At 54.2% G+C, this 16,796-nt stretch overlaps 38 non-coding genes across 38 annotated transcripts; 30 read left to right on the forward strand and 8 right to left on the reverse strand.

Moving 5' to 3' along the window:
• Positions 1–338: 338 nt before the first annotated feature.
• Positions 339–410, reverse strand: Trnag-ucc (transfer RNA glycine (anticodon UCC)). Its single transcript has one exon. It is a non-coding gene; the product is annotated as a tRNA-Gly (tRNA).
• Positions 411–757: 347 nt separating this feature from the next.
• Trnag-gcc (transfer RNA glycine (anticodon GCC)) lies at positions 758–828 on the forward strand. The gene has a single exon. It is a non-coding gene; the product is annotated as a tRNA-Gly (tRNA).
• Positions 829–1,209: 381 nt separating this feature from the next.
• Positions 1,210–1,282, forward strand: Trnam-cau (transfer RNA methionine (anticodon CAU)). The gene has a single exon. It is a non-coding gene; the product is annotated as a tRNA-Met (tRNA).
• A 305-nt stretch (positions 1,283–1,587) lies between these two features.
• On the forward strand, positions 1,588–1,659 carry Trnae-uuc (transfer RNA glutamic acid (anticodon UUC)). Its single transcript has one exon. It is a non-coding gene; the product is annotated as a tRNA-Glu (tRNA).
• A 198-nt stretch (positions 1,660–1,857) lies between these two features.
• Positions 1,858–1,931, forward strand: Trnai-aau (transfer RNA isoleucine (anticodon AAU)). Its single transcript has one exon. It is a non-coding gene; the product is annotated as a tRNA-Ile (tRNA).
• Positions 1,932–2,519: 588 nt separating this feature from the next.
• Positions 2,520–2,591, reverse strand: Trnag-ucc (transfer RNA glycine (anticodon UCC)). The gene has a single exon. It is a non-coding gene; the product is annotated as a tRNA-Gly (tRNA).
• Positions 2,592–2,938: 347 nt separating this feature from the next.
• Trnag-gcc (transfer RNA glycine (anticodon GCC)) lies at positions 2,939–3,009 on the forward strand. Its single transcript has one exon. It is a non-coding gene; the product is annotated as a tRNA-Gly (tRNA).
• A 381-nt stretch (positions 3,010–3,390) lies between these two features.
• On the forward strand, positions 3,391–3,463 carry Trnam-cau (transfer RNA methionine (anticodon CAU)). The gene has a single exon. It is a non-coding gene; the product is annotated as a tRNA-Met (tRNA).
• Positions 3,464–3,768: 305 nt separating this feature from the next.
• Positions 3,769–3,840, forward strand: Trnae-uuc (transfer RNA glutamic acid (anticodon UUC)). Its single transcript has one exon. It is a non-coding gene; the product is annotated as a tRNA-Glu (tRNA).
• Positions 3,841–4,038: 198 nt separating this feature from the next.
• On the forward strand, positions 4,039–4,112 carry Trnai-aau (transfer RNA isoleucine (anticodon AAU)). The gene has a single exon. It is a non-coding gene; the product is annotated as a tRNA-Ile (tRNA).
• Positions 4,113–4,710: 598 nt separating this feature from the next.
• On the reverse strand, positions 4,711–4,782 carry Trnag-ucc (transfer RNA glycine (anticodon UCC)). The gene has a single exon. It is a non-coding gene; the product is annotated as a tRNA-Gly (tRNA).
• Positions 4,783–5,129: 347 nt separating this feature from the next.
• Positions 5,130–5,200, forward strand: Trnag-gcc (transfer RNA glycine (anticodon GCC)). The gene has a single exon. It is a non-coding gene; the product is annotated as a tRNA-Gly (tRNA).
• A 381-nt stretch (positions 5,201–5,581) lies between these two features.
• Trnam-cau (transfer RNA methionine (anticodon CAU)) lies at positions 5,582–5,654 on the forward strand. Its single transcript has one exon. It is a non-coding gene; the product is annotated as a tRNA-Met (tRNA).
• Positions 5,655–5,959: 305 nt separating this feature from the next.
• Trnae-uuc (transfer RNA glutamic acid (anticodon UUC)) lies at positions 5,960–6,031 on the forward strand. The gene has a single exon. It is a non-coding gene; the product is annotated as a tRNA-Glu (tRNA).
• Positions 6,032–6,229: 198 nt separating this feature from the next.
• Trnai-aau (transfer RNA isoleucine (anticodon AAU)) lies at positions 6,230–6,303 on the forward strand. Its single transcript has one exon. It is a non-coding gene; the product is annotated as a tRNA-Ile (tRNA).
• Positions 6,304–6,901: 598 nt separating this feature from the next.
• Trnag-ucc (transfer RNA glycine (anticodon UCC)) lies at positions 6,902–6,973 on the reverse strand. The gene has a single exon. It is a non-coding gene; the product is annotated as a tRNA-Gly (tRNA).
• A 347-nt stretch (positions 6,974–7,320) lies between these two features.
• Trnag-gcc (transfer RNA glycine (anticodon GCC)) lies at positions 7,321–7,391 on the forward strand. The gene has a single exon. It is a non-coding gene; the product is annotated as a tRNA-Gly (tRNA).
• A 381-nt stretch (positions 7,392–7,772) lies between these two features.
• Positions 7,773–7,845, forward strand: Trnam-cau (transfer RNA methionine (anticodon CAU)). The gene has a single exon. It is a non-coding gene; the product is annotated as a tRNA-Met (tRNA).
• A 305-nt stretch (positions 7,846–8,150) lies between these two features.
• Positions 8,151–8,222, forward strand: Trnae-uuc (transfer RNA glutamic acid (anticodon UUC)). Its single transcript has one exon. It is a non-coding gene; the product is annotated as a tRNA-Glu (tRNA).
• Positions 8,223–8,420: 198 nt separating this feature from the next.
• On the forward strand, positions 8,421–8,494 carry Trnai-aau (transfer RNA isoleucine (anticodon AAU)). The gene has a single exon. It is a non-coding gene; the product is annotated as a tRNA-Ile (tRNA).
• Positions 8,495–9,092: 598 nt separating this feature from the next.
• Trnag-ucc (transfer RNA glycine (anticodon UCC)) lies at positions 9,093–9,164 on the reverse strand. Its single transcript has one exon. It is a non-coding gene; the product is annotated as a tRNA-Gly (tRNA).
• A 347-nt stretch (positions 9,165–9,511) lies between these two features.
• Trnag-gcc (transfer RNA glycine (anticodon GCC)) lies at positions 9,512–9,582 on the forward strand. Its single transcript has one exon. It is a non-coding gene; the product is annotated as a tRNA-Gly (tRNA).
• Positions 9,583–9,963: 381 nt separating this feature from the next.
• On the forward strand, positions 9,964–10,036 carry Trnam-cau (transfer RNA methionine (anticodon CAU)). The gene has a single exon. It is a non-coding gene; the product is annotated as a tRNA-Met (tRNA).
• A 305-nt stretch (positions 10,037–10,341) lies between these two features.
• Trnae-uuc (transfer RNA glutamic acid (anticodon UUC)) lies at positions 10,342–10,413 on the forward strand. Its single transcript has one exon. It is a non-coding gene; the product is annotated as a tRNA-Glu (tRNA).
• Positions 10,414–10,611: 198 nt separating this feature from the next.
• Trnai-aau (transfer RNA isoleucine (anticodon AAU)) lies at positions 10,612–10,685 on the forward strand. Its single transcript has one exon. It is a non-coding gene; the product is annotated as a tRNA-Ile (tRNA).
• Positions 10,686–11,283: 598 nt separating this feature from the next.
• Positions 11,284–11,355, reverse strand: Trnag-ucc (transfer RNA glycine (anticodon UCC)). Its single transcript has one exon. It is a non-coding gene; the product is annotated as a tRNA-Gly (tRNA).
• Positions 11,356–11,702: 347 nt separating this feature from the next.
• Trnag-gcc (transfer RNA glycine (anticodon GCC)) lies at positions 11,703–11,773 on the forward strand. The gene has a single exon. It is a non-coding gene; the product is annotated as a tRNA-Gly (tRNA).
• A 381-nt stretch (positions 11,774–12,154) lies between these two features.
• On the forward strand, positions 12,155–12,227 carry Trnam-cau (transfer RNA methionine (anticodon CAU)). The gene has a single exon. It is a non-coding gene; the product is annotated as a tRNA-Met (tRNA).
• A 305-nt stretch (positions 12,228–12,532) lies between these two features.
• On the forward strand, positions 12,533–12,604 carry Trnae-uuc (transfer RNA glutamic acid (anticodon UUC)). Its single transcript has one exon. It is a non-coding gene; the product is annotated as a tRNA-Glu (tRNA).
• A 198-nt stretch (positions 12,605–12,802) lies between these two features.
• Positions 12,803–12,876, forward strand: Trnai-aau (transfer RNA isoleucine (anticodon AAU)). The gene has a single exon. It is a non-coding gene; the product is annotated as a tRNA-Ile (tRNA).
• Positions 12,877–13,474: 598 nt separating this feature from the next.
• Trnag-ucc (transfer RNA glycine (anticodon UCC)) lies at positions 13,475–13,546 on the reverse strand. Its single transcript has one exon. It is a non-coding gene; the product is annotated as a tRNA-Gly (tRNA).
• A 347-nt stretch (positions 13,547–13,893) lies between these two features.
• On the forward strand, positions 13,894–13,964 carry Trnag-gcc (transfer RNA glycine (anticodon GCC)). The gene has a single exon. It is a non-coding gene; the product is annotated as a tRNA-Gly (tRNA).
• Positions 13,965–14,345: 381 nt separating this feature from the next.
• On the forward strand, positions 14,346–14,418 carry Trnam-cau (transfer RNA methionine (anticodon CAU)). The gene has a single exon. It is a non-coding gene; the product is annotated as a tRNA-Met (tRNA).
• Positions 14,419–14,723: 305 nt separating this feature from the next.
• Positions 14,724–14,795, forward strand: Trnae-uuc (transfer RNA glutamic acid (anticodon UUC)). The gene has a single exon. It is a non-coding gene; the product is annotated as a tRNA-Glu (tRNA).
• A 198-nt stretch (positions 14,796–14,993) lies between these two features.
• Trnai-aau (transfer RNA isoleucine (anticodon AAU)) lies at positions 14,994–15,067 on the forward strand. Its single transcript has one exon. It is a non-coding gene; the product is annotated as a tRNA-Ile (tRNA).
• A 598-nt stretch (positions 15,068–15,665) lies between these two features.
• Trnag-ucc (transfer RNA glycine (anticodon UCC)) lies at positions 15,666–15,737 on the reverse strand. Its single transcript has one exon. It is a non-coding gene; the product is annotated as a tRNA-Gly (tRNA).
• A 347-nt stretch (positions 15,738–16,084) lies between these two features.
• On the forward strand, positions 16,085–16,155 carry Trnag-gcc (transfer RNA glycine (anticodon GCC)). Its single transcript has one exon. It is a non-coding gene; the product is annotated as a tRNA-Gly (tRNA).
• A 381-nt stretch (positions 16,156–16,536) lies between these two features.
• On the forward strand, positions 16,537–16,609 carry Trnam-cau (transfer RNA methionine (anticodon CAU)). The gene has a single exon. It is a non-coding gene; the product is annotated as a tRNA-Met (tRNA).
• The last annotated feature ends 187 nt before the right edge of the window (positions 16,610–16,796 follow it).

Consider the following 16,796-nt stretch of genomic DNA (forward strand, 5'->3'; position numbering starts at 1 on the left):
GGACACAGGGTACCGTTGGCAGTTTTACTTCCTGTTTTTTCTTTCTCCTTTGTTTTTGGAGCTACAACCCGATTCGGTCATGGACACGCCACCGTGAAAGGAAGGGGGAGTGCTGTGTGCCCATCGCCTCGCCTCTCCTTACCTCTCTCAGTCGTTTCTCGTGCTTGTCGTTTTGATATAGGCCGATTTGAGAGCGTCAGCTCTCGCGTCAGCTGAGCAAAGTCGAGACAAGTCGAGACACACTATAGGCTGGTCTGCAGCGAGTAAGAAGGGGGAAAAAAAACATTAATTTAAGGGCACGTGGCGAAAGTACTCATACGCGAAATTAAAAAGCCTGTTGCGGTGGCCGGGAATCGAAACCGGATCAACTGCTTGGAAGGCAACTATGCTGACCATTACACCACCACCGCACAAGGAAGCGCCCCGACGCCGCGCTGTGTCGGCTTCCCGCCTGTCGGCAGCGGCCGAAGGTGATCGTACCTGGCAGGCGCATTTCGAGGTAGGCTAGGGGAGAACATCCAGCCGCATTCGGACGGCGTATCCGCGCACATTTCGCATCCTTTGGCAAGAGTCGGTGCCGGCACCGGCGACGCAAGAGTACGCAGAGGACCGCGTTCTGGCGGCATATTTAAGCAGTGCAGTGCAGGATTCAGCGCCTGCAGCATCTTCTCGACAGAATGCTACGGCGCTTGACGGCAGTCCCACTTTCCCTTGAGACATCTGCTCGGCAAGCAGCGTGAAGTTACTACTGGCCCGAGCATCGGTGGTTCAGTGGTAGAATGCTCGCCTGCCACGCGGGCGGCCCGGGTTCGATTCCCGGCCGATGCATCGTTTTGCTGTTCCCGCGATAATGCTGCCGTGCTGCTTGCGCTCTTGAGATGCACGATCCACAAGAATGTATAGCTGGATTCCCTTGAGAAGAACCGAGAACGCAGCACTCGCGGGTCCCCACTAGGACGCTCGCATCATGTTCTACAGACTAGCGTCGGCCTGGCCTCACAATTTGCTATGTCCAGGTGCCTCCGAGGCACTGAACGTTAACGACAAGGAGTGCTGCCTATCGTTTGCAAAAGCTGCAGCAACACCGCAATCAACTGGGCCGGCAATGCACGTCTAGCAACAGAACACGTTATCCAGGAAGTACAGTGTCTTTACGTCTAACATTGGGTATGGTACTTACCCAGTTTCCAGGAAAAACGGTTCGCCCGTGCCTCGGTAGCGCAGTAGGCAGCGCGTAAGTCTCATAATCTTAAGGTCGTGAGTTCGATCCTCACCCGGGGCATTTAATTTTCTGTGACTGATGGTGATGCTGTTGCTAGGGCACCAACTTATTTCTTGTTTGTTATCCACAACGGTTTCAACGCTTCAGCGGGAAAATGTTTACTCCCTGTTACTGCTACTTACAGCTTCCCTTTCCCTCTTCTCCCAGCACAGCATGAAGCCAAAAGCATTGCTCTGAGACGTTTGAGGTGCGCGCCTTGCCAGTGAGTAAGCGCAAAGACGCTCGCAAAGAGAGAAGGGCGCCGACGCGGGACACGACACGAAATGCGACAAGCGACCGTCCGAACCGGCGAAGACACCCCCACATCCGGTGTGGTCTAGTAGCTAGGATACCTGGCTTTCACCCAGGAGGCCCGGGTTCGATTCCCGGTACCGGAACGGAATTTTTTCCACACGAACTGTGACAAGTTTGAGCTGACCGAGCTGCCGTTTCCCGTCCTGCTCGCAATATAGCTACTGTTTCGTGACCGTCAGCAGAATATAGACGAGGGAAGCAGACGTCCGACGACCATAGAAATGGTGTACGGCTTCATGCCATACGTTTCCAGCGCAGGGCTGAGCAACTGCATCTGCCGAGGCCCGTTAGCTCAGTTGGTTAGAGCGTCGTGCTAATAACGCGAAGGTCGTGGGTTCGATCCCCCCACGGGCCACTAGTCTTTTACTACTACGAAAAGGCAGCGCCGATTTCAGCAGGCGAGTGTGATGACCAAAAGATCATCACCCTGCGTGGAAGTTGACAGAGGATCCGAACCCGACTTGTCGGGAAGCGCTACAGCATTCACTCGGCAATGGCCATAATATGTTGAATACACTGGTTCTCAACCGATAAAGACAAGATGAAAGAAAATGTCCGATTGCCGATTTGTAACAACTTTGGCCCTTGTCAGTACTTGGGCGGGTGAGCGCATGGGGACACAGGGTACCGTTGGCAGTTTTACTTCCTGTTTTTTCTTTCTCCTTTGTTTTTGGAGCTACAACCCGATTCGGTCATGGACACGCCACCGTGAAAGGAAGGGGGAGTGCTGTGTGCCCATCGCCTCGCCTCTCCTTACCTCTCTCAGTCGTTTCTCGTGCTTGTCGTTTTGATATAGGCCGATTTGAGAGCGTCAGCTCTCGCGTCAGCTGAGACAAGTCGAGACACACTATAGGCTGGTCTGCAGCGAGTAAGAAGGGGGAAAAAAAACATTAATTTAAGGGCACGTGGCGAAAGTACTCATACGCGAAATTAAAAAGCCTGTTGCGGTGGCCGGGAATCGAACCCGGATCAACTGCTTGGAAGGCAACTATGCTGACCATTACACCACCACCGCACAAGGAAGCGCCCCGACGCCGCGCTGTGTCGGCTTCCCGCCTGTCGGCAGCGGCCGAAGGTGATCGTACCTGGCAGGCGCATTTCGAGGTAGGCTAGGGGAGAACATCCAGCCGCATTCGGACGGCGTATCCGCGCACATTTCGCATCCTTTGGCAAGAGTCGGTGCCGGCACCGGCGACGCAAGAGTACGCAGAGGACCGCGTTCTGGCGGCATATTTAAGCAGTGCAGTGCAGGATTCAGCGCCTGCAGCATCTTCTCGACAGAATGCTACGGCGCTTGACGGCAGTCCCACTTTCCCTTGAGACATCTGCTCGGCAAGCAGCGTGAAGTTACTACTGGCCCGAGCATCGGTGGTTCAGTGGTAGAATGCTCGCCTGCCACGCGGGCGGCCCGGGTTCGATTCCCGGCCGATGCATCGTTTTGCTGTTCCCGCGATAATGCTGCCGTGCTGCTTGCGCTCTTGAGATGCACGATCCACAAGAATGTATAGCTGGATTCCCTTGAGAAGAACCGAGAACGCAGCACTCGCGGGTCCCCACTAGGACGCTCGCATCATGTTCTACAGACTAGCGTCGGCCTGGCCTCACAATTTGCTATGTCCAGGTGCCTCCGAGGCACTGAACGTTAACGACAAGGAGTGCTGCCTATCGTTTGCAAAAGCTGCAGCAACACCGCAATCAACTGGGCCGGCAATGCACGTCTAGCAACAGAACACGTTATCCAGGAAGTACAGTGTCTTTACGTCTAACATTGGGTATGGTACTTACCCAGTTTCCAGGAAAAACGGTTCGCCCGTGCCTCGGTAGCGCAGTAGGCAGCGCGTAAGTCTCATAATCTTAAGGTCGTGAGTTCGATCCTCACCCGGGGCATTTAATTTTCTGTGACTGATGGTGATGCTGTTGCTAGGGCACCAACTTATTTCTTGTTTGTTATCCACAACGGTTTCAACGCTTCAGCGGGAAAATGTTTACTCCCTGTTACTGCTACTTACAGCTTCCCTTTCCCTCTTCTCCCAGCACAGCATGAAGCCAAAAGCATTGCTCTGAGACGTTTGAGGTGCGCGCCTTGCCAGTGAGTAAGCGCAAAGACGCTCGCAAAGAGAGAAGGGCGCCGACGCGGGACACGACACGAAATGCGACAAGCGACCGTCCGAACCGGCGAAGACACCCCCACATCCGGTGTGGTCTAGTAGCTAGGATACCTGGCTTTCACCCAGGAGGCCCGGGTTCGATTCCCGGTACCGGAACGGAATTTTTTCCACACGAACTGTGACAAGTTTGAGCTGACCGAGCTGCCGTTTCCCGTCCTGCTCGCAATATAGCTACTGTTTCGTGACCGTCAGCAGAATATAGACGAGGGAAGCAGACGTCCGACGACCATAGAAATGGTGTACGGCTTCATGCCATACGTTTCCAGCGCAGGGCTGAGCAACTGCATCTGCCGAGGCCCGTTAGCTCAGTTGGTTAGAGCGTCGTGCTAATAACGCGAAGGTCGTGGGTTCGATCCCCCCACGGGCCACTAGTCTTTTACTACTACGAAAAGGCAGCGCCGATTTCAGCAGGCGAGTGTGATGACCAAAAGATCATCACCCTGCGTGGAAGTTGACAGAGGATCCGAACCCGACTTGTCGGGAAGCGCTACAGCATTCACTCGGCAATGGCCATAATATGTTGAATACACTGGTTCTCAACCGATAAAGACAAGATGAAAGAAAATGTCCGATTGCCGATTTGTAACAACTTTGGCCCTTGTCAGTACTTGGGCGGGTGAGCGCATGGGGACACAGGGTACCGTTGGCAGTTTTACTTCCTGTTTTTTCTTTCTCCTTTGTTTTTGGAGCTACAACCCGATTCGGTCATGGACACGCCACCGTGAAAGGAAGGGGGAGTGCTGTGTGCCCATCGCCTCGCCTCTCCTTACCTCTCTCAGTCGTTTCTCGTGCTTGTCGTTTTGATATAGGCCGATTTGAGAGCGTCAGCTCTCGCGTCAGCTGAGCAAAGTCGAGACAAGTCGAGACACACTATAGGCTGGTCTGCAGCGAGTAAGAAGGGGGAAAAAAAACATTAATTTAAGGGCACGTGGCGAAAGTACTCATACGCGAAATTAAAAAGCCTGTTGCGGTGGCCGGGAATCGAAACCGGATCAACTGCTTGGAAGGCAACTATGCTGACCATTACACCACCACCGCACAAGGAAGCGCCCCGACGCCGCGCTGTGTCGGCTTCCCGCCTGTCGGCAGCGGCCGAAGGTGATCGTACCTGGCAGGCGCATTTCGAGGTAGGCTAGGGGAGAACATCCAGCCGCATTCGGACGGCGTATCCGCGCACATTTCGCATCCTTTGGCAAGAGTCGGTGCCGGCACCGGCGACGCAAGAGTACGCAGAGGACCGCGTTCTGGCGGCATATTTAAGCAGTGCAGTGCAGGATTCAGCGCCTGCAGCATCTTCTCGACAGAATGCTACGGCGCTTGACGGCAGTCCCACTTTCCCTTGAGACATCTGCTCGGCAAGCAGCGTGAAGTTACTACTGGCCCGAGCATCGGTGGTTCAGTGGTAGAATGCTCGCCTGCCACGCGGGCGGCCCGGGTTCGATTCCCGGCCGATGCATCGTTTTGCTATTCCCGCGATAATGCTGCCGTGCTGCTTGCGCTCTTGAGATGCACGATCCACAAGAATGTATAGCTGGATTCCCTTGAGAAGAACCGAGAACGCAGCACTCGCGGGTCCCCACTAGGACGCTCGCATCATGTTCTACAGACTAGCGTCGGCCTGGCCTCACAATTTGCTATGTCCAGGTGCCTCCGAGGCACTGAACGTTAACGACAAGGAGTGCTGCCTATCGTTTGCAAAAGCTGCAGCAACACCGCAATCAACTGGGCCGGCAATGCACGTCTAGCAACAGAACACGTTATCCAGGAAGTACAGTGTCTTTACGTCTAACATTGGGTATGGTACTTACCCAGTTTCCAGGAAAAACGGTTCGCCCGTGCCTCGGTAGCGCAGTAGGCAGCGCGTAAGTCTCATAATCTTAAGGTCGTGAGTTCGATCCTCACCCGGGGCATTTAATTTTCTGTGACTGATGGTGATGCTGTTGCTAGGGCACCAACTTATTTCTTGTTTGTTATCCACAACGGTTTCAACGCTTCAGCGGGAAAATGTTTACTCCCTGTTACTGCTACTTACAGCTTCCCTTTCCCTCTTCTCCCAGCACAGCATGAAGCCAAAAGCATTGCTCTGAGACGTTTGAGGTGCGCGCCTTGCCAGTGAGTAAGCGCAAAGACGCTCGCAAAGAGAGAAGGGCGCCGACGCGGGACACGACACGAAATGCGACAAGCGACCGTCCGAACCGGCGAAGACACCCCCACATCCGGTGTGGTCTAGTAGCTAGGATACCTGGCTTTCACCCAGGAGGCCCGGGTTCGATTCCCGGTACCGGAACGGAATTTTTTCCACACGAACTGTGACAAGTTTGAGCTGACCGAGCTGCCGTTTCCCGTCCTGCTCGCAATATAGCTACTGTTTCGTGACCGTCAGCAGAATATAGACGAGGGAAGCAGACGTCCGACGACCATAGAAATGGTGTACGGCTTCATGCCATACGTTTCCAGCGCAGGGCTGAGCAACTGCATCTGCCGAGGCCCGTTAGCTCAGTTGGTTAGAGCGTCGTGCTAATAACGCGAAGGTCGTGGGTTCGATCCCCCCACGGGCCACTAGTCTTTTACTACTACGAAAAGGCAGCGCCGATTTCAGCAGGCGAGTGTGATGACCAAAAGATCATCACCCTGCGTGGAAGTTGACAGAGGATCCGAACCCGACTTGTCGGGAAGCGCTACAGCATTCACTCGGCAATGGCCATAATATGTTGAATACACTGGTTCTCAACCGATAAAGACAAGATGAAAGAAAATGTCCGATTGCCGATTTGTAACAACTTTGGCCCTTGTCAGTACTTGGGCGGGTGAGCGCATGGGGACACAGGGTACCGTTGGCAGTTTTACTTCCTGTTTTTTCTTTCTCCTTTGTTTTTGGAGCTACAACCCGATTCGGTCATGGACACGCCACCGTGAAAGGAAGGGGGAGTGCTGTGTGCCCATCGCCTCGCCTCTCCTTACCTCTCTCAGTCGTTTCTCGTGCTTGTCGTTTTGATATAGGCCGATTTGAGAGCGTCAGCTCTCGCGTCAGCTGAGCAAAGTCGAGACAAGTCGAGACACACTATAGGCTGGTCTGCAGCGAGTAAGAAGGGGGAAAAAAAACATTAATTTAAGGGCACGTGGCGAAAGTACTCATACGCGAAATTAAAAAGCCTGTTGCGGTGGCCGGGAATCGAAACCGGATCAACTGCTTGGAAGGCAACTATGCTGACCATTACACCACCACCGCACAAGGAAGCGCCCCGACGCCGCGCTGTGTCGGCTTCCCGCCTGTCGGCAGCGGCCGAAGGTGATCGTACCTGGCAGGCGCATTTCGAGGTAGGCTAGGGGAGAACATCCAGCCGCATTCGGACGGCGTATCCGCGCACATTTCGCATCCTTTGGCAAGAGTCGGTGCCGGCACCGGCGACGCAAGAGTACGCAGAGGACCGCGTTCTGGCGGCATATTTAAGCAGTGCAGTGCAGGATTCAGCGCCTGCAGCATCTTCTCGACAGAATGCTACGGCGCTTGACGGCAGTCCCACTTTCCCTTGAGACATCTGCTCGGCAAGCAGCGTGAAGTTACTACTGGCCCGAGCATCGGTGGTTCAGTGGTAGAATGCTCGCCTGCCACGCGGGCGGCCCGGGTTCGATTCCCGGCCGATGCATCGTTTTGCTATTCCCGCGATAATGCTGCCGTGCTGCTTGCGCTCTTGAGATGCACGATCCACAAGAATGTATAGCTGGATTCCCTTGAGAAGAACCGAGAACGCAGCACTCGCGGGTCCCCACTAGGACGCTCGCATCATGTTCTACAGACTAGCGTCGGCCTGGCCTCACAATTTGCTATGTCCAGGTGCCTCCGAGGCACTGAACGTTAACGACAAGGAGTGCTGCCTATCGTTTGCAAAAGCTGCAGCAACACCGCAATCAACTGGGCCGGCAATGCACGTCTAGCAACAGAACACGTTATCCAGGAAGTACAGTGTCTTTACGTCTAACATTGGGTATGGTACTTACCCAGTTTCCAGGAAAAACGGTTCGCCCGTGCCTCGGTAGCGCAGTAGGCAGCGCGTAAGTCTCATAATCTTAAGGTCGTGAGTTCGATCCTCACCCGGGGCATTTAATTTTCTGTGACTGATGGTGATGCTGTTGCTAGGGCACCAACTTATTTCTTGTTTGTTATCCACAACGGTTTCAACGCTTCAGCGGGAAAATGTTTACTCCCTGTTACTGCTACTTACAGCTTCCCTTTCCCTCTTCTCCCAGCACAGCATGAAGCCAAAAGCATTGCTCTGAGACGTTTGAGGTGCGCGCCTTGCCAGTGAGTAAGCGCAAAGACGCTCGCAAAGAGAGAAGGGCGCCGACGCGGGACACGACACGAAATGCGACAAGCGACCGTCCGAACCGGCGAAGACACCCCCACATCCGGTGTGGTCTAGTAGCTAGGATACCTGGCTTTCACCCAGGAGGCCCGGGTTCGATTCCCGGTACCGGAACGGAATTTTTTCCACACGAACTGTGACAAGTTTGAGCTGACCGAGCTGCCGTTTCCCGTCCTGCTCGCAATATAGCTACTGTTTCGTGACCGTCAGCAGAATATAGACGAGGGAAGCAGACGTCCGACGACCATAGAAATGGTGTACGGCTTCATGCCATACGTTTCCAGCGCAGGGCTGAGCAACTGCATCTGCCGAGGCCCGTTAGCTCAGTTGGTTAGAGCGTCGTGCTAATAACGCGAAGGTCGTGGGTTCGATCCCCCCACGGGCCACTAGTCTTTTACTACTACGAAAAGGCAGCGCCGATTTCAGCAGGCGAGTGTGATGACCAAAAGATCATCACCCTGCGTGGAAGTTGACAGAGGATCCGAACCCGACTTGTCGGGAAGCGCTACAGCATTCACTCGGCAATGGCCATAATATGTTGAATACACTGGTTCTCAACCGATAAAGACAAGATGAAAGAAAATGTCCGATTGCCGATTTGTAACAACTTTGGCCCTTGTCAGTACTTGGGCGGGTGAGCGCATGGGGACACAGGGTACCGTTGGCAGTTTTACTTCCTGTTTTTTCTTTCTCCTTTGTTTTTGGAGCTACAACCCGATTCGGTCATGGACACGCCACCGTGAAAGGAAGGGGGAGTGCTGTGTGCCCATCGCCTCGCCTCTCCTTACCTCTCTCAGTCGTTTCTCGTGCTTGTCGTTTTGATATAGGCCGATTTGAGAGCGTCAGCTCTCGCGTCAGCTGAGCAAAGTCGAGACAAGTCGAGACACACTATAGGCTGGTCTGCAGCGAGTAAGAAGGGGGAAAAAAAACATTAATTTAAGGGCACGTGGCGAAAGTACTCATACGCGAAATTAAAAAGCCTGTTGCGGTGGCCGGGAATCGAAACCGGATCAACTGCTTGGAAGGCAACTATGCTGACCATTACACCACCACCGCACAAGGAAGCGCCCCGACGCCGCGCTGTGTCGGCTTCCCGCCTGTCGGCAGCGGCCGAAGGTGATCGTACCTGGCAGGCGCATTTCGAGGTAGGCTAGGGGAGAACATCCAGCCGCATTCGGACGGCGTATCCGCGCACATTTCGCATCCTTTGGCAAGAGTCGGTGCCGGCACCGGCGACGCAAGAGTACGCAGAGGACCGCGTTCTGGCGGCATATTTAAGCAGTGCAGTGCAGGATTCAGCGCCTGCAGCATCTTCTCGACAGAATGCTACGGCGCTTGACGGCAGTCCCACTTTCCCTTGAGACATCTGCTCGGCAAGCAGCGTGAAGTTACTACTGGCCCGAGCATCGGTGGTTCAGTGGTAGAATGCTCGCCTGCCACGCGGGCGGCCCGGGTTCGATTCCCGGCCGATGCATCGTTTTGCTGTTCCCGCGATAATGCTGCCGTGCTGCTTGCGCTCTTGAGATGCACGATCCACAAGAATGTATAGCTGGATTCCCTTGAGAAGAACCGAGAACGCAGCACTCGCGGGTCCCCACTAGGACGCTCGCATCATGTTCTACAGACTAGCGTCGGCCTGGCCTCACAATTTGCTATGTCCAGGTGCCTCCGAGGCACTGAACGTTAACGACAAGGAGTGCTGCCTATCGTTTGCAAAAGCTGCAGCAACACCGCAATCAACTGGGCCGGCAATGCACGTCTAGCAACAGAACACGTTATCCAGGAAGTACAGTGTCTTTACGTCTAACATTGGGTATGGTACTTACCCAGTTTCCAGGAAAAACGGTTCGCCCGTGCCTCGGTAGCGCAGTAGGCAGCGCGTAAGTCTCATAATCTTAAGGTCGTGAGTTCGATCCTCACCCGGGGCATTTAATTTTCTGTGACTGATGGTGATGCTGTTGCTAGGGCACCAACTTATTTCTTGTTTGTTATCCACAACGGTTTCAACGCTTCAGCGGGAAAATGTTTACTCCCTGTTACTGCTACTTACAGCTTCCCTTTCCCTCTTCTCCCAGCACAGCATGAAGCCAAAAGCATTGCTCTGAGACGTTTGAGGTGCGCGCCTTGCCAGTGAGTAAGCGCAAAGACGCTCGCAAAGAGAGAAGGGCGCCGACGCGGGACACGACACGAAATGCGACAAGCGACCGTCCGAACCGGCGAAGACACCCCCACATCCGGTGTGGTCTAGTAGCTAGGATACCTGGCTTTCACCCAGGAGGCCCGGGTTCGATTCCCGGTACCGGAACGGAATTTTTTCCACACGAACTGTGACAAGTTTGAGCTGACCGAGCTGCCGTTTCCCGTCCTGCTCGCAATATAGCTACTGTTTCGTGACCGTCAGCAGAATATAGACGAGGGAAGCAGACGTCCGACGACCATAGAAATGGTGTACGGCTTCATGCCATACGTTTCCAGCGCAGGGCTGAGCAACTGCATCTGCCGAGGCCCGTTAGCTCAGTTGGTTAGAGCGTCGTGCTAATAACGCGAAGGTCGTGGGTTCGATCCCCCCACGGGCCACTAGTCTTTTACTACTACGAAAAGGCAGCGCCGATTTCAGCAGGCGAGTGTGATGACCAAAAGATCATCACCCTGCGTGGAAGTTGACAGAGGATCCGAACCCGACTTGTCGGGAAGCGCTACAGCATTCACTCGGCAATGGCCATAATATGTTGAATACACTGGTTCTCAACCGATAAAGACAAGATGAAAGAAAATGTCCGATTGCCGATTTGTAACAACTTTGGCCCTTGTCAGTACTTGGGCGGGTGAGCGCATGGGGACACAGGGTACCGTTGGCAGTTTTACTTCCTGTTTTTTCTTTCTCCTTTGTTTTTGGAGCTACAACCCGATTCGGTCATGGACACGCCACCGTGAAAGGAAGGGGGAGTGCTGTGTGCCCATCGCCTCGCCTCTCCTTACCTCTCTCAGTCGTTTCTCGTGCTTGTCGTTTTGATATAGGCCGATTTGAGAGCGTCAGCTCTCGCGTCAGCTGAGCAAAGTCGAGACAAGTCGAGACACACTATAGGCTGGTCTGCAGCGAGTAAGAAGGGGGAAAAAAAACATTAATTTAAGGGCACGTGGCGAAAGTACTCATACGCGAAATTAAAAAGCCTGTTGCGGTGGCCGGGAATCGAAACCGGATCAACTGCTTGGAAGGCAACTATGCTGACCATTACACCACCACCGCACAAGGAAGCGCCCCGACGCCGCGCTGTGTCGGCTTCCCGCCTGTCGGCAGCGGCCGAAGGTGATCGTACCTGGCAGGCGCATTTCGAGGTAGGCTAGGGGAGAACATCCAGCCGCATTCGGACGGCGTATCCGCGCACATTTCGCATCCTTTGGCAAGAGTCGGTGCCGGCACCGGCGACGCAAGAGTACGCAGAGGACCGCGTTCTGGCGGCATATTTAAGCAGTGCAGTGCAGGATTCAGCGCCTGCAGCATCTTCTCGACAGAATGCTACGGCGCTTGACGGCAGTCCCACTTTCCCTTGAGACATCTGCTCGGCAAGCAGCGTGAAGTTACTACTGGCCCGAGCATCGGTGGTTCAGTGGTAGAATGCTCGCCTGCCACGCGGGCGGCCCGGGTTCGATTCCCGGCCGATGCATCGTTTTGCTGTTCCCGCGATAATGCTGCCGTGCTGCTTGCGCTCTTGAGATGCACGATCCACAAGAATGTATAGCTGGATTCCCTTGAGAAGAACCGAGAACGCAGCACTCGCGGGTCCCCACTAGGACGCTCGCATCATGTTCTACAGACTAGCGTCGGCCTGGCCTCACAATTTGCTATGTCCAGGTGCCTCCGAGGCACTGAACGTTAACGACAAGGAGTGCTGCCTATCGTTTGCAAAAGCTGCAGCAACACCGCAATCAACTGGGCCGGCAATGCACGTCTAGCAACAGAACACGTTATCCAGGAAGTACAGTGTCTTTACGTCTAACATTGGGTATGGTACTTACCCAGTTTCCAGGAAAAACGGTTCGCCCGTGCCTTGGTAGCGCAGTAGGCAGCGCGTAAGTCTCATAATCTTAAGGTCGTGAGTTCGATCCTCACCCGGGGCATTTAATTTTCTGTGACTGATGGTGATGCTGTTGCTAGGGCACCAACTTATTTCTTGTTTGTTATCCACAACGGTTTCAACGCTTCAGCGGGAAAATGTTTACTCCCTGTTACTGCTACTTACAGCTTCCCTTTCCCTCTTCTCCCAGCACAGCATGAAGCCAAAAGCATTGCTCTGAGACGTTTGAGGTGCGCGCCTTGCCAGTGAGTAAGCGCAAAGACGCTCGCAAAGAGAGAAGGGCGCCGACGCGGGACACGACACGAAATGCGACAAGCGACCGTCCGAACCGGCGAAGACACCCCCACATCCGGTGTGGTCTAGTAGCTAGGATACCTGGCTTTCACCCAGGAGGCCCGGGTTCGATTCCCGGTACCGGAACGGAATTTTTTCCACACGAACTGTGACAAGTTTGAGCTGACCGAGCTGCCGTTTCCCGTCCTGCTCGCAATATAGCTACTGTTTCGTGACCGTCAGCAGAATATAGACGAGGGAAGCAGACGTCCGACGACCATAGAAATGGTGTACGGCTTCATGCCATACGTTTCCAGCGCAGGGCTGAGCAACTGCATCTGCCGAGGCCCGTTAGCTCAGTTGGTTAGAGCGTCGTGCTAATAACGCGAAGGTCGTGGGTTCGATCCCCCCACGGGCCACTAGTCTTTTACTACTACGAAAAGGCAGCGCCGATTTCAGCAGGCGAGTGTGATGACCAAAAGATCATCACCCTGCGTGGAAGTTGACAGAGGATCCGAACCCGACTTGTCGGGAAGCGCTACAGCATTCACTCGGCAATGGCCATAATATGTTGAATACACTGGTTCTCAACCGATAAAGACAAGATGAAAGAAAATGTCCGATTGCCGATTTGTAACAACTTTGGCCCTTGTCAGTACTTGGGCGGGTGAGCGCATGGGGACACAGGGTACCGTTGGCAGTTTTACTTCCTGTTTTTTCTTTCTCCTTTGTTTTTGGAGCTACAACCCGATTCGGTCATGGACACGCCACCGTGAAAGGAAGGGGGAGTGCTGTGTGCCCATCGCCTCGCCTCTCCTTACCTCTCTCAGTCGTTTCTCGTGCTTGTCGTTTTGATATAGGCCGATTTGAGAGCGTCAGCTCTCGCGTCAGCTGAGCAAAGTCGAGACAAGTCGAGACACACTATAGGCTGGTCTGCAGCGAGTAAGAAGGGGGAAAAAAAACATTAATTTAAGGGCACGTGGCGAAAGTACTCATACGCGAAATTAAAAAGCCTGTTGCGGTGGCCGGGAATCGAACCCGGATCAACTGCTTGGAAGGCAACTATGCTGACCATTACACCACCACCGCACAAGGAAGCGCCCCGACGCCGCGCTGTGTCGGCTTCCCGCCTGTCGGCAGCGGCCGAAGGTGATCGTACCTGGCAGGCGCATTTCGAGGTAGGCTAGGGGAGAACATCCAGCCGCATTCGGACGGCGTATCCGCGCACATTTCGCATCCTTTGGCAAGAGTCGGTGCCGGCACCGGCGACGCAAGAGTACGCAGAGGACCGCGTTCTGGCGGCATATTTAAGCAGTGCAGTGCAGGATTCAGCGCCTGCAGCATCTTCTCGACAGAATGCTACGGCGCTTGACGGCAGTCCCACTTTCCCTTGAGACATCTGCTCGGCAAGCAGCGTGAAGTTACTACTGGCCCGAGCATCGGTGGTTCAGTGGTAGAATGCTCGCCTGCCACGCGGGCGGCCCGGGTTCGATTCCCGGCCGATGCATCGTTTTGCTGTTCCCGCGATAATGCTGCCGTGCTGCTTGCGCTCTTGAGATGCACGATCCACAAGAATGTATAGCTGGATTCCCTTGAGAAGAACCGAGAACGCAGCACTCGCGGGTCCCCACTAGGACGCTCGCATCATGTTCTACAGACTAGCGTCGGCCTGGCCTCACAATTTGCTATGTCCAGGTGCCTCCGAGGCACTGAACGTTAACGACAAGGAGTGCTGCCTATCGTTTGCAAAAGCTGCAGCAACACCGCAATCAACTGGGCCGGCAATGCACGTCTAGCAACAGAACACGTTATCCAGGAAGTACAGTGTCTTTACGTCTAACATTGGGTATGGTACTTACCCAGTTTCCAGGAAAAACGGTTCGCCCGTGCCTCGGTAGCGCAGTAGGCAGCGCGTAAGTCTCATAATCTTAAGGTCGTGAGTTCGATCCTCACCCGGGGCATTTAATTTTCTGTGACTGATGGTGATGCTGTTGCTAGGGCACCAACTTATTTCTTGTTTGTTATCCACAACGGTTTCAACGCTTCAGCGGGAAAATGTTTACTCCCTGTTACTGCTACTTACAGCTTCCCTTTCCCTCTTCTCCCAGCACAGCATGAAGCCAAAAGCATTGCTCTGAGACGTTTGAGGTGCGCGCCTTGCCAGTGAGTAAGCGCAAAGACGCTCGCAAAGAGAGAAGGGCGCCGACGCGGGACACGACACGAAATGCGACAAGCGACCGTCCGAACCGGCGAAGACACCCCCACATCCGGTGTGGTCTAGTAGCTAGGATACCTGGCTTTCACCCAGGAGGCCCGGGTTCGATTCCCGGTACCGGAACGGAATTTTTTCCACACGAACTGTGACAAGTTTGAGCTGACCGAGCTGCCGTTTCCCGTCCTGCTCGCAATATAGCTACTGTTTCGTGACCGTCAGCAGAATATAGACGAGGGAAGCAGACGTCCGACGACCATAGAAATGGTGTACGGCTTCATGCCATACGTTTCCAGCGCAGGGCTGAGCAACTGCATCTGCCGAGGCCCGTTAGCTCAGTTGGTTAGAGCGTCGTGCTAATAACGCGAAGGTCGTGGGTTCGATCCCCCCACGGGCCACTAGTCTTTTACTACTACGAAAAGGCAGCGCCGATTTCAGCAGGCGAGTGTGATGACCAAAAGATCATCACCCTGCGTGGAAGTTGACAGAGGATCCGAACCCGACTTGTCGGGAAGCGCTACAGCATTCACTCGGCAATGGCCATAATATGTTGAATACACTGGTTCTCAACCGATAAAGACAAGATGAAAGAAAATGTCCGATTGCCGATTTGTAACAACTTTGGCCCTTGTCAGTACTTGGGCGGGTGAGCGCGTGGGGACACAGGGTACCGTTGGCAGTTTTACTTCCTGTTTTTTCTTTCTCCTTTGTTTTTGGAGCTACAACCCGATTCGGTCATGGACACGCCACCGTGAAAGGAAGGGGGAGTGCTGTGTGCCCATCGCCTCGCCTCTCCTTACCTCTCTCAGTCGTTTCTCGTGCTTGTCGTTTTGATATAGGCCGATTTGAGAGCGTCAGCTCTCGCGTCAGCTGAGCAAAGTCGAGACAAGTCGAGACACACTATAGGCTGGTCTGCAGCGAGTAAGAAGGGGGAAAAAAAACATTAATTTAAGGGCACGTGGCGAAAGTACTCATACGCGAAATTAAAAAGCCTGTTGCGGTGGCCGGGAATCGAACCCGGATCAACTGCTTGGAAGGCAACTATGCTGACCATTACACCACCACCGCACAAGGAAGCGCCCCGACGCCGCGCTGTGTCGGCTTCCCGCCTGTCGGCAGCGGCCGAAGGTGATCGTACCTGGCAGGCGCATTTCGAGGTAGGCTAGGGGAGAACATCCAGCCGCATTCGGACGGCGTATCCGCGCACATTTCGCATCCTTTGGCAAGAGTCGGTGCCGGCACCGGCGACGCAAGAGTACGCAGAGGACCGCGTTCTGGCGGCATATTTAAGCAGTGCAGTGCAGGATTCAGCGCCTGCAGCATCTTCTCGACAGAATGCTACGGCGCTTGACGGCAGTCCCACTTTCCCTTGAGACATCTGCTCGGCAAGCAGCGTGAAGTTACTACTGGCCCGAGCATCGGTGGTTCAGTGGTAGAATGCTCGCCTGCCACGCGGGCGGCCCGGGTTCGATTCCCGGCCGATGCATCGTTTTGCTGTTCCCGCGATAATGCTGCCGTGCTGCTTGCGCTCTTGAGATGCACGATCCACAAGAATGTATAGCTGGATTCCCTTGAGAAGAACCGAGAACGCAGCACTCGCGGGTCCCCACTAGGACGCTCGCATCATGTTCTACAGACTAGCGTCGGCCTGGCCTCACAATTTGCTATGTCCAGGTGCCTCCGAGGCACTGAACGTTAACGACAAGGAGTGCTGCCTATCGTTTGCAAAAGCTGCAGCAACACCGCAATCAACTGGGCCGGCAATGCACGTCTAGCAACAGAACACGTTATCCAGGAAGTACAGTGTCTTTACGTCTAACATTGGGTATGGTACTTACCCAGTTTCCAGGAAAAACGGTTCGCCCGTGCCTCGGTAGCGCAGTAGGCAGCGCGTAAGTCTCATAATCTTAAGGTCGTGAGTTCGATCCTCACCCGGGACATTTAATTTTCTGTGACTGATGGTGATGCTGTTGCTAGGGCACCAACTTATTTCTTGTTTGTTATCCACAACGGTTTCAACGCTTCAGCGGGAAAATGTTTACTCCCTGTTACTGCTACTTACAGCTTCCCTTTCCCTCTTCTCCCAGCACAGCATGAAGCCAAAAGCATTGCTCTGAGACGTTTGAG

Source organism: Schistocerca nitens, unplaced genomic scaffold, assembly GCF_023898315.1.
Source record: "Schistocerca nitens isolate TAMUIC-IGC-003100 unplaced genomic scaffold, iqSchNite1.1 HiC_scaffold_226, whole genome shotgun sequence".
Taxonomy (NCBI): Eukaryota; Metazoa; Arthropoda; class Insecta; order Orthoptera; family Acrididae; genus Schistocerca; species Schistocerca nitens.